The sequence below is a fragment of the Ambystoma mexicanum genome, chromosome 10, assembly GCF_040938575.1.
Source record: "Ambystoma mexicanum isolate Mex_15411 chromosome 10, UKY_AmexF1_1, whole genome shotgun sequence".
NCBI classification, from domain to species: domain Eukaryota; kingdom Metazoa; phylum Chordata; class Amphibia; order Caudata; family Ambystomatidae; genus Ambystoma; species Ambystoma mexicanum.
This window is the reverse complement of record NC_090932.1, coordinates 1,306,777,507-1,306,788,272: the sequence shown is the minus strand read 5'-3', so window position 1 is coordinate 1,306,788,272 and position 10,766 is coordinate 1,306,777,507.

Here is a 10,766-nt window from a genome sequence, read left to right as displayed (position 1 = left end):
GTGTAGAAAGGCGGGCTGTTACTCAGATGGCTCGCCCCATAGGTTGTCACCTAATTCCAGGCCTTTAAGTGGTCGGGGCTGAGCTAGTCAGTCTCCAAAATCTGGAATTGAGTTGCGGCTCCCTCAGTCCCTCGACTAGCGACTGGAAAAAATGTGGAACATGTGGAGTCAACACAGTGGTGATACAGACCGCTACAAGCAGAATGGTGACACAAGCTCCTGTACGCCGTATTTTCAAAACGAACGCTACTCAAGACACTCTAAAATGGACTCCAAGTCCACCTAAGAAACATGTGCAGTTAAACACAAGTTATCAACTGCACGGAGACTACGACAGATCCATCATTAATGGAAGCGGCAAGGAGACTGAACACCAATATGACTGAAAACAGTGCAATTAAAAGCCTAGTCATCTACTAAGGCTAATATAAGAAGAGATACCAGCGAAATTGCACTTGTCCAGATTACCTATTAAACAGTAATTTAGTAGGCAACAATTACTTTCACAGAATTCATTGATATATTTTACAAAATAGAAGGACACGAATTGAGTATTGAACTTGAACGTGACTTCAAATGTAGGCACACGTATCACCGAACCCAAGTGGGAGTGTAGTGGAAAGAACAGCAAAAGAGAAATCCCCTGAAGAAGTTCCTAAAAATAATGAAATAGAACTAAAGAAATGAAACATGTTGGGTTACGAATACAGCCTTTTTCTTTTTTTTTATTGGTTATTTGTAATGCGCCTATACAGCAAAATAGTGTTTCAAGGCGCATCAAAGCAAGGAGGGGGAACAGGAGGAAATCAAAACAACATTCTTACTAGGCCTTGAGACGTTCAGAACGTGCACGTGATATAAGAAGAAAGAAGGGGAGCGTTGGAGAAGGGGGGCAGTGGGAGTAGGGGGCGCATATGGGTGATGATCAAGACAAAAAACAAACAAAAGCAATCTTAATAGGCCCTGCAACCATTCGGATTGTGCATGTGTCATAACATGAACAGAAGAGGAGAGGTGGAGAGGGGGAGGGGCAGCGAGGGTAGGGGACGCACATGGGTGAGGAAACTGTTGTGGCGAGGACATTGGACCCAGGGAGGAAGGAGGAAGGGGAGGGGACAGAGAAGGGAAAAGGCAGTTTGTAGAAGGAGAGAAAATAAAGAGGATGCTAACAACATGTGGCTCTGTGGCTCTTATTATGGGCATTTCCAACATATAACAACTGGCGACGAAGCGCAACGTATCCATGTGGCCTGACAATGTTGCCCAACAGAGACGCCGGCTGGACCCATTCCAGGAACGTTGCTGGAGTCTGACACCACCCGACAGTGCAGTCGAGCGAGCGGAAGGCAGAGCCTGCTGGTGAGGAGGACCAAGCGGGAAGGTGGAGCTGGCGAAAGAGACCAAAAGTAAGAGAGAGTTGGTGAGGCGGACCCAGCAGGAAGACCGCAGTAAGCTGTGCCAGGCGACCCGCATATTATAGCGGAGGTGGGAGCAGGAGCACACATACACAGGAAAAGACGGTGTGCAGCATATGGCCACTACACTAGGCCACCAGGACATGGAATGCTCACAAAGGGGACGTCAGCCACACTAGACCACCAGGGAGGCAGATTTCCACCACGAGGAGGGCATAGTGGAGGAAGAATATATATGTTTTACTTTAAAAAGGCCAAACAAAGAAGGATAAAAGGACATGCACCAAATTACAACCACACTGCAAGGAGGGTGGTGAAGAGACAATCGTAGCACTAAAAGAAGACAGTAGACTAAGGCACACGGCAAGCTACACAGCGCAGGAGGAAAAGAATGCCAAGAAAAACCAAGACACAAGAGAGCAGGGATATTGCAAGGGCATGCCAGCCTCATAGAACAAGCAAGCACACTCCATAACTAAGCAACATGGCTGATGATGCACAGGCAGCTGCAGATGCGAGTGCAGGGGCAGGAGCCTAGGCCAACATCGGGGCAAAGGCCACATCCAGGGCAGCACTTCTATGGCGACCCAATCCATTCACGCTACAGCCACATCATGACCAGGGACAGAGATGGGAAGAATGGATGGAGGAATTTGAAGACTTCCTGTGAGCCATTGGAGACCAGAACTCACCTGATAAAATAGATATTTTCGCCAACTTGGCTGGTTAAGAGATCAAGGGAATTCTAAAAACAATCCCTGCGCAGGAGAAAGCCACATATGTGCTTCTAGTGTCTGCCATCAACAGGAAGTTGGTCATACTACTCAACAGAGACTATGAGAGATACTTGTTCAATCAATGTGTACAACTACCTCAAGAGAGGGGAGTTCGTCATTAGGCTCCAGAGGAAAATCACCCACTGTGACTTCGCCAACTTCAATGATGATAAAGCATTCAGACTCAGATAATTGAAGGGTGCACTTCCTCGCTCTTCAGGAAACACCTACTAAAAAGCACCTTTCACTATCGACCTAGCCAGAGTATACGAGCGAGTAGATATGCAAGCAGCAGCCATGGAGAACCCTAAGAAAAGCAACACCATTGCGGCAATATACAGATCGGGCCCTACGTCAACGTCTGCAACCAAGGAATGCCAAACAGACAGGGTCCCCAAAACCCGCACCAACAACCTCAAGGAGAGAAGCAGTGTTATAGGTGTGGATTTGAATTCCCCCACAGAGGACAATGCCCGGCCATAGGACAAATGTGCATGGGGCGTGGCAAGAAAATCACTTTCAGGCAATGTGAAGGGAGAAATCGCTGACGCCTGCTGCTTACAGACTGACTCCGCTCGCCGGACCGATCAGGAGACTTGAGCAGCTGAGAGGATTCAACCACAGGACGTACCTTGACTGTGACATCCAGCGAACAAACCTGGACAGAAATGCGCCAACCTTCCAGGCCCAAGGAGGTGTAATTATAGCCATGGAGGATCTTGAAATCAACATGTCAACACTCTATCTGAATGAATACGACTATTCACCCAACCCGCCAGCATGCTACCGGACAGCTCGGGCACTGGCCCTCATCGACATATGACCAATCTGAAGTTGTTAATGTCTTCCCCCAGGAGTGCAGGCCCTGTGCTCAATATCACATCCGGAAATGAACATCGAGGAACTCAAATCCCTGTTCCCCAAACTGTTTGAAGGGGTAGGCATGCTCAAAGACACAGTCATATTCCCCCACATTGATCCAAAAGATCAACCCAGTGCCTCAACACCCACGCAGGGTAGGATTCCACATGCAAGCCCAGGTTACGCAAGATCTGCAACTACCCACATGACAACAACATCATTGATGAAGAGAATGGCCCCACCCCATGGGTAATCCCAAAGAAAAATGGCCACATGCTCTTCTGCGTCGACATGCACATACCAAATACTGCCATTCAAAGAGAGAGGCACCCAGGCCCTAACATTGAGGACATGCTAGTGAGACTAAATCAGGCCACTAGTTTCTCCAAATTGGACCTTAACCAAGGGTACCACCAACTGGTGATTGACCCGCCTCCAGACCCATTACCACTTTTGCAATGCCCAATGGGCTATTCCGCTACAAGCGGCTCAACTTTGGGATATCCTCGGCCGCAGAAATATTTCAAGAGATGATTCGCAGGCTGATATCCCTGGTGCTCAATGCCCTCAACTACAGCGATGACATCCTGGTCTTTGGCACCACCCAGGACCAGCATGACCGAGCGCTTTAGGCCGTCTGTCTTTCTACACAAGGTAAGGCTCATCCTGAATGGACCGAAGTGTGCATCAACAGGAAAAGCCTGTGATTATTTGGCCATACCTTCTCGGACCAGGGCCTCACGGCCAACCCCGAAAAAATCGGCACCATTGTCAGCCTGGCATCCCCCAGAGGGGTTGCCAAACTACGATCATTCCTAGGCATGGCAGGCTACTGTGCTCGTTACCTACAAAACTATGCCACCCTCACAAACCCACTCCGACAGCTCCTCAAGAAGGACTCTCCGTTTACGTGGGATGCACACTGCCAGGAAGCATTCAACACCATTAAAGCGGAACTTGCCAACAATAGTCGGCTTGCCTGCCTCAACCTGGAAAGAGAGACTGAACTAACTGTGGACGCCAGCCCCGTCGGATTTGGCACCATACTAGTCCAGACAGACCCGGGTGGTGAAAATGGGCAAAAAATGGTTGCATATGCCAGCAGGGCCCTATCGCCAACCAAACAGGCATATTCCAAAGCGGCAAATACACCCCCACGCCCTTTGCAAATAGTGCTGCTACCAAAAGGACTCTGGCAACGAATAGCCATGGACTTCTAAGGACCATTAGAAGAAGGAAGCCACCTACTCATGATAATGGAGAAATACTCCTAGTTTCCAGTAATAAAGCACGTACAATCCACGGCATTCCACCATGTAGCAGGGGTGATCGATGAACTATTCAGTGAATGGGGGATACCAAACACCATAAAAACAGACAACAGACCACCATTTCAAGGCCAAGAGTTCTGGAAACTCGCCGCAGTCCTAGGATTCCACCACCAGAAAATCACGCCCTGTGGCCACAGGCCAATGGGATGGTGGAACGATTCATGTCCACCATCAAGTGGACCAGACAAAAAGCCACAGTCAATAAAACATCACTACCTGCTCAAGCAGTATGTCAGATGCTGAGGAGCATACAAATATATGGTAGGAGGATGATTAGCCCTCCCTTACTTTTCGGTAGTGTCCCTATGGGTGCTCACCATTTTGTATGTGAAGCTACTTGTCACTATTTATACAGGCAGCTGGAGAGAGAAAAGATGATGCCATGTCAGGTCATCTTAAATCGCTTTTATTTAGAAAACATTACAATTCATTTTAGAAAAAGAACTCATGGGAATCAGCCTAGGCTGTATTCACATAACATCTCAAAACTATATATTTTTATACAAGTTCAATCAAAAAAGTGCATATATATAAAAACAAACATTTCCGTGATAATGAAGTGACTGGGGATAGTGTGAAGTGTTAGTACACAGTCCAATAAGACATAGAGGGCCTGATCACGACCTCGGCGGTAACGCTAACGCTATTAGCGCGGGGGCTATTAGCGCGACCGCCATAGCCCCTGCGCTAATAGCGCGGGATCACGAGTTGGGCGGACTTGGAAGTCCCCACTCCCCATTGAACCCATTCGGAAATGCCCCATTCCCCTTTGGGCTCAATGGGGAAAATGTGCGCTTTTACCGCCGGCGGATTTCCCGGCGGCGGAAATAGCGCGAATTTTCAGCGGATTTTCCCCCCGCCAAGAGCTGGGGCGAAATCCGCCAAAGCCCTGATTTGGCGGACCCTTAAATCCGGCGGTAATAGCGCTACCGCCGGATTTAAGGGTTACCGCCGAGGTCATGATCAGGCCCACAGTCTAACGTAAGCAATTGGGATTTATAAGTCATTCATCATCTAATGTGTTGTTATTTCTTCACCAGATTATTGATTTGCAGGGTTACAGTCAAAATGCTCATGGTCTGTGTATAAGTAGTTCATGGGAACAAAAAAGCCAAAGTGATAGGCTTTTTCTCAAATCGTTGACATGTGTTTCCGCTCTTTTTACTCGTGATGCAGTTGTGCACACATGCTTACGTGGTTGCTAGTTAGAGCCATCTTCAGGGCATGTAAATCATTTTGATTCTGGCTAAGTCGGGGCCCCTTTAAATGTGTATATATGACTTGCATTTTGCCCTCACTTAGCGGGTAGGGTGATATCATAAATGAAATAAGCAGAACGGCCAGTGAGCAATATGGGCTCAGAAGGGCTGCATCCTAGAATAACTGTCACTGACATGGGATATATATAAACATTTGTGTTTGTTATTATTTTTCCAAAATGCTCTTTGGCTCTATGCAAAGCACCAGGTGGTTTAGGGTGGTGCTATTTGTCCTCCTCCCCTTTCTCATGGGTGCTTTACTGGGATATACACAATATAGTATACAAGTGCACTGCAGTATCTAAAGAGAACTACTCAGTTATATAAATACAAGTCACAGGGTGCAGGGGAGAAACTAGCAGCCCTGGCACTGGGCTATCAACTAACAGAATCATGAAAACCAGTGTCCACAAACTGTGGAATACTCGTGTCCCTGCACTCCTTGTATGGATGTATAACAATCAATGTTTATGGGTGTCAACTCTTGTTTTTGGGAAAAAAGAATTCAATTGCACACATCATTTTATAAAAGAGGTTGTTATTGGAAATTCAACTTTTCAATTGAATCTTCGCGATCAATAATCTGCATATAAATCACAAACATTTTCATGAAATCCAATAAATCCAATGGATCTATGTTCTATGTCTTTCGGGACCAATGTTCCTTCCTCAGGAGCTCAATTTTGCAATATATCATGTCCTCCAGCCTTTACAGTATTCAAAATAATCTAGTAAAAGACAATGGAGAGAACAGCATCTTTAGTATGCTTAGTGGTTGCATTTGTGCATACTCGTAACATTATTCATGATTCGATTCTATCTGTCATGGCCCATCAATCATCATTCACTTGGTGTGGGTCCAGAGGATTCAATCTTAATGGTTGATGTTATCGTGTCAGTCTTCATGGTGTCGCCAGTCACATTGAATGACTGGTGAAACGAATAGAGCATAGATCCATTGGACTTAGTGGATTTCATGAAATTGTTTGTGCTGGGAACGCAAGTGCAGGGGACGCAAGTGTTCCACAGTTTGTGGATACTGGTTTTCTTGATGCTTTCCTGGGTTATGTCAGGGATAATTTAACATCTTGAGGTCTGTCTTTGGCCAACAAAATCACAATTTAATGTGACACAACACAGCAGCTTTTAGTTTGAGAAGGCTAGTGCCCCCCCTTAGGGCATAGGTGCATGCTATTGGCCCTTCCTTGAAGGTGGGTACTTGATACAGATTATCAAGATACACTCAGATATCAGGAGAGCTGAACCCCCAAATGAGCATTTACGCAGAACTGTTATGCACATGAGGCCTAGGTCATTTATTAACAGAATTAGGGGGATTTACAGGCAGCAGTTTATCTGGAAGCTGAGCCAGAGGGGCTTTTATTCACAGTATGCAGACTGGATGCAAAAAAGACCACCAAGACCATGGTGGGTTGTCAAAGTACATGTCTGCAAGACCTCATGATGTATTGTTTGTTAGGGGCAGGTGGCCCTTCATAGGTCACCTGCTGCCCCTCTTTAGGCCACGCCCAGAACTTGCTGCCCCACTTGCCAGAGCCCGCACCAGTTTCTTATCCCACTTACTGCACTACCTAGTTCAGAAACATAGCGAGTTGCCTTAATCCAAACACGACAGCTACATCTTGGGGTCTGGTGTTGTTAGCTTAAACACAAAAAAATCGAATTTAGGTGTGCCCCAATCCTACATTGCCTTGCAAATCGAATTTAGGTGTGCACACTGTGAGAAACCTTATGGTGTTCTCACTGGTAGACCCCGGGTATCCTTTGTTCAGGTGGCCAGGGGAGGGCCATTGCACTTGGATCCCGACCCTGGGGGGTGGACAAGCGAGGGAGGATCACCTGGGCAAGGGGTCCTTGCGGCCCGTGGAAGGAACGCCCTTCGGCGAGATGCGGTATCCCCTTTTTTGTGATAGACCCCTACCCGACAAACCCTCAGACTTTATGGGATATTGCCACCACAGTCCCATCCTACCCTAGTACTTTTCTTTAAGAAAAGGCAGGAGAAAACACATTTATCCACAATGATACACCTGCTCTCCCCTTTCTGACAATAACCTGCCCTTCTCTTCAGTGAAACACTACAAACCCTATAATCCCTGATTTTTTGTTGACAAACCTTTTTATAATTATTCAACGACTTTCTCCCAAAATCTACAACTCACTACATTTCCCAGAATCCTGTTGATTCAACCTGTCCCCAAATACTGTGAAGAAGAAGCAACAAGGAGGAATAAGGATTACCCATAAATAAATCTTCATCTGTCTCACGATACTGCAAAAATGTTCTTCATTGAAACCATTCTGTCTCAAACTACAGAATTCTGTATCAGCACATTGACTCTGGCACTCCGCTGTCACTCTAATATTACACCAGGCAGGGGTTAGCCTGGTTGTGCCATAGGCAGCTTATCTCTCACACAACCACTGCTATTGAGCCACACCTGGTATACCCCTGTATCTCACATTCAGGTTCCTTACAACACATCCTGCATTGTTTTGTGCCTGTTTGTTTAAAAATCAAATTTAGGTGTGCTCACATCCTGCATTGTTTTGCGCCGGTTAGTTTAAAAAATCGAATTTAGGTATCTCACTTTTAGGGAGAATTCTCACCTAAGTGCTAAATTCCCTCTACCTTAGAGCCCTCCAGCTCTTTTGCTATATTTTGGGACTTTGAACTTTTCATTTTCAATGTGTTTTACTTTTGTGTTCTTTGGACATGGGGCCTCATTACGACCCTGGCGCTAATGGGTTAACGGCGCCGTAAAAGGCTGCGGCGCCGTTAACCCATTAGCGCCTGATTACGAGGTCCCTTTGCGGGACCCGACCTTAACGGCTGGTCGACACCAGCCGTTAAAGTAGGGAGCCGCAAAGGGACCTTGGTGCTAAGTACGGTACCGCAAATTGCGGTACCGTACTTAGCACCTTCGCCATTCCCATTGAGCCCTATTGGGCAAAAATGTGAATGGGGAAGGGCCATGGAGGAAGGGGGAATTACCGCCCTGCCAACCTTGTAATGGGGTGGCAATTCCCCCTTTCTCTGTGGCGGAGTCGGTAAGTTACCGGCATGGACCATGGTGCTATTAGCACCTTGGTTTTCCGCCTGGGTCGTAATGAGGCCCATGGAGTTTTAAACAACCTCATAGGCATCATCTTTTTCTTGTGTGTCACACCGCACCTTCAGTGCAGTGGCACAGGGGTGTCTTTCAGACTCCCCCAGGTTTAAATACCTTCTCTAGGACTGACTACTGTCTCGGAGAGCATGTAAAGTCAAATTGACTTTACCAGTCTTTTAATTTACAGACCCAGCACACACTATCTTCCTATAGAGTACTGGAGGGGTTGCCTTGCATCCCCTATGTCCAAACACTCATGAAACAGTCAAATGTTACCCTTTCCTCTTGAAATGGCTGGTGGCAGTGGTTTTAGAACGAACTACCATGATTTTTCCCGACCGTGAACACCGGTAGCTAAAAATCGGGTCATCCATGTTTTCTAATATGGCACCCAAAACCTATTTGTAAAAACAAACTCTGGTCAACTTTTTTCACATTTCTTTTAGGAAAGGTCCTTCTAGTGTTTGTCTCGGCATACCAAACCAGGTTTGGTCCCTTTGTTCATTGGCCTTTGGCGGGCTTCAGTACTGAACCCCTCCTCTGGCGCCTGAGTGTCTGAGGTGGACAGGATCTGAGGAAGGTGCGCAAAACTCCCTGTGCTTAGTCTCCTAGGAGACCTGAATGCACTCTGGCGTGATTGGCTGGCTGACTGTCAGGCAAGGACAGCTACCCTGCTGGGTGAGTGACAGCTAAGCTGGAATGAATGGGAGAAGACTGTTTAAAAAGCAGAGTCAACCACTGGAACGAAAGAACCCAAGACGAGCTGAAGGAAGACGACTGCTGCAACTCCTGGTCCACCGGTGAAGCCCTGCTGCAGGTCCAAATTACCTGAAACTCCCTCGACAGAGAATCCCTTCAAGGACGACTTCTTCACTTGAGCTGGTGGGAACAACCAACTCCCAAGCCACCTGGACACTGTCTCTTATAGTGGTCGAATTTTCTTCAGAGTGCTGTTGAAAACCGGATAGCCAGTGAGAAGGATACCAGTTTGTGGACTTAAGGCACTCACACCTTAAACCAACGTTTTGCCAAGCTTGTGGCCTCTTCCCTGGGCAGTGCAGGAACGTACCGACGTCCTCCTTCTTGTCCCTACGACTGAAGCTCAGGAACAGCGAGATCTGCAGGAACTGCCAGGAACAACGGCCTCAGCTACAGCTTTTCTTCATTCTAAGGTACTGTGCAAGTGCGGTAAAGAAATCCTTTCTGCCGCGGTGAAAGTTTGTGAACATTTCCCAACTTTGGAGGCTAGTTCGCCCCTAAACCGACATATAACTTTTCTTCTGGCAAACTACTTCTAAGAACATTGGCAAAGGCTTGTAGACCTGTAGTATTAATTATGTGTAGTGTTCCAAAAGGGTACTGCATGTGATTCTGCCTAACACTCACATCTTGCATTGTGTTGTGGCTGTTACTCTTAACATCCACTTGGCCGCCTGTGACTTAAGGTTAGAATTGTGCATTGCTGCAGCCCCGCCCCTTCTTTATCTCTCTGCCTATCACTTCTTCCTCTTGCTCTGAGAGGGCATTTTGCAGCTCTCCAATCCACTCCAACTGCTACACTAGCACCTACCCACCCTCTCTCACAAAATCTGGATGATAAAAGCATAAAAACGTCATCCTTCCTGCAATCCCTGGTCTCCCAATTGCAGACACCTATGTGAGTACATCCTCCAGAGAAATCGTCACTGACATTCTTTTCCCTGTCCCATCTCCAGTCCTTTTTGCTGAAGCCAAGTATCCTTGAACTACTGCGATTCAATACTTTACCGACTGCCCTCCTGTCAGTATCCAGAATGCATCCCCTTTCCTTCTTAAAACTGTCTGTCCTCTGCATTTCTTTACAGGGTGGGTTGTATTTTGTAGTGTGCTAGGACTGTCTGTTGTGATAATCATAATAAAGTAAATATTTGTATACAACCTTGACTAGACAGTCCCTTTTATCAATGGGTAATAATTGTAATTTCACTATCTTGCAACTAACCAACAATCC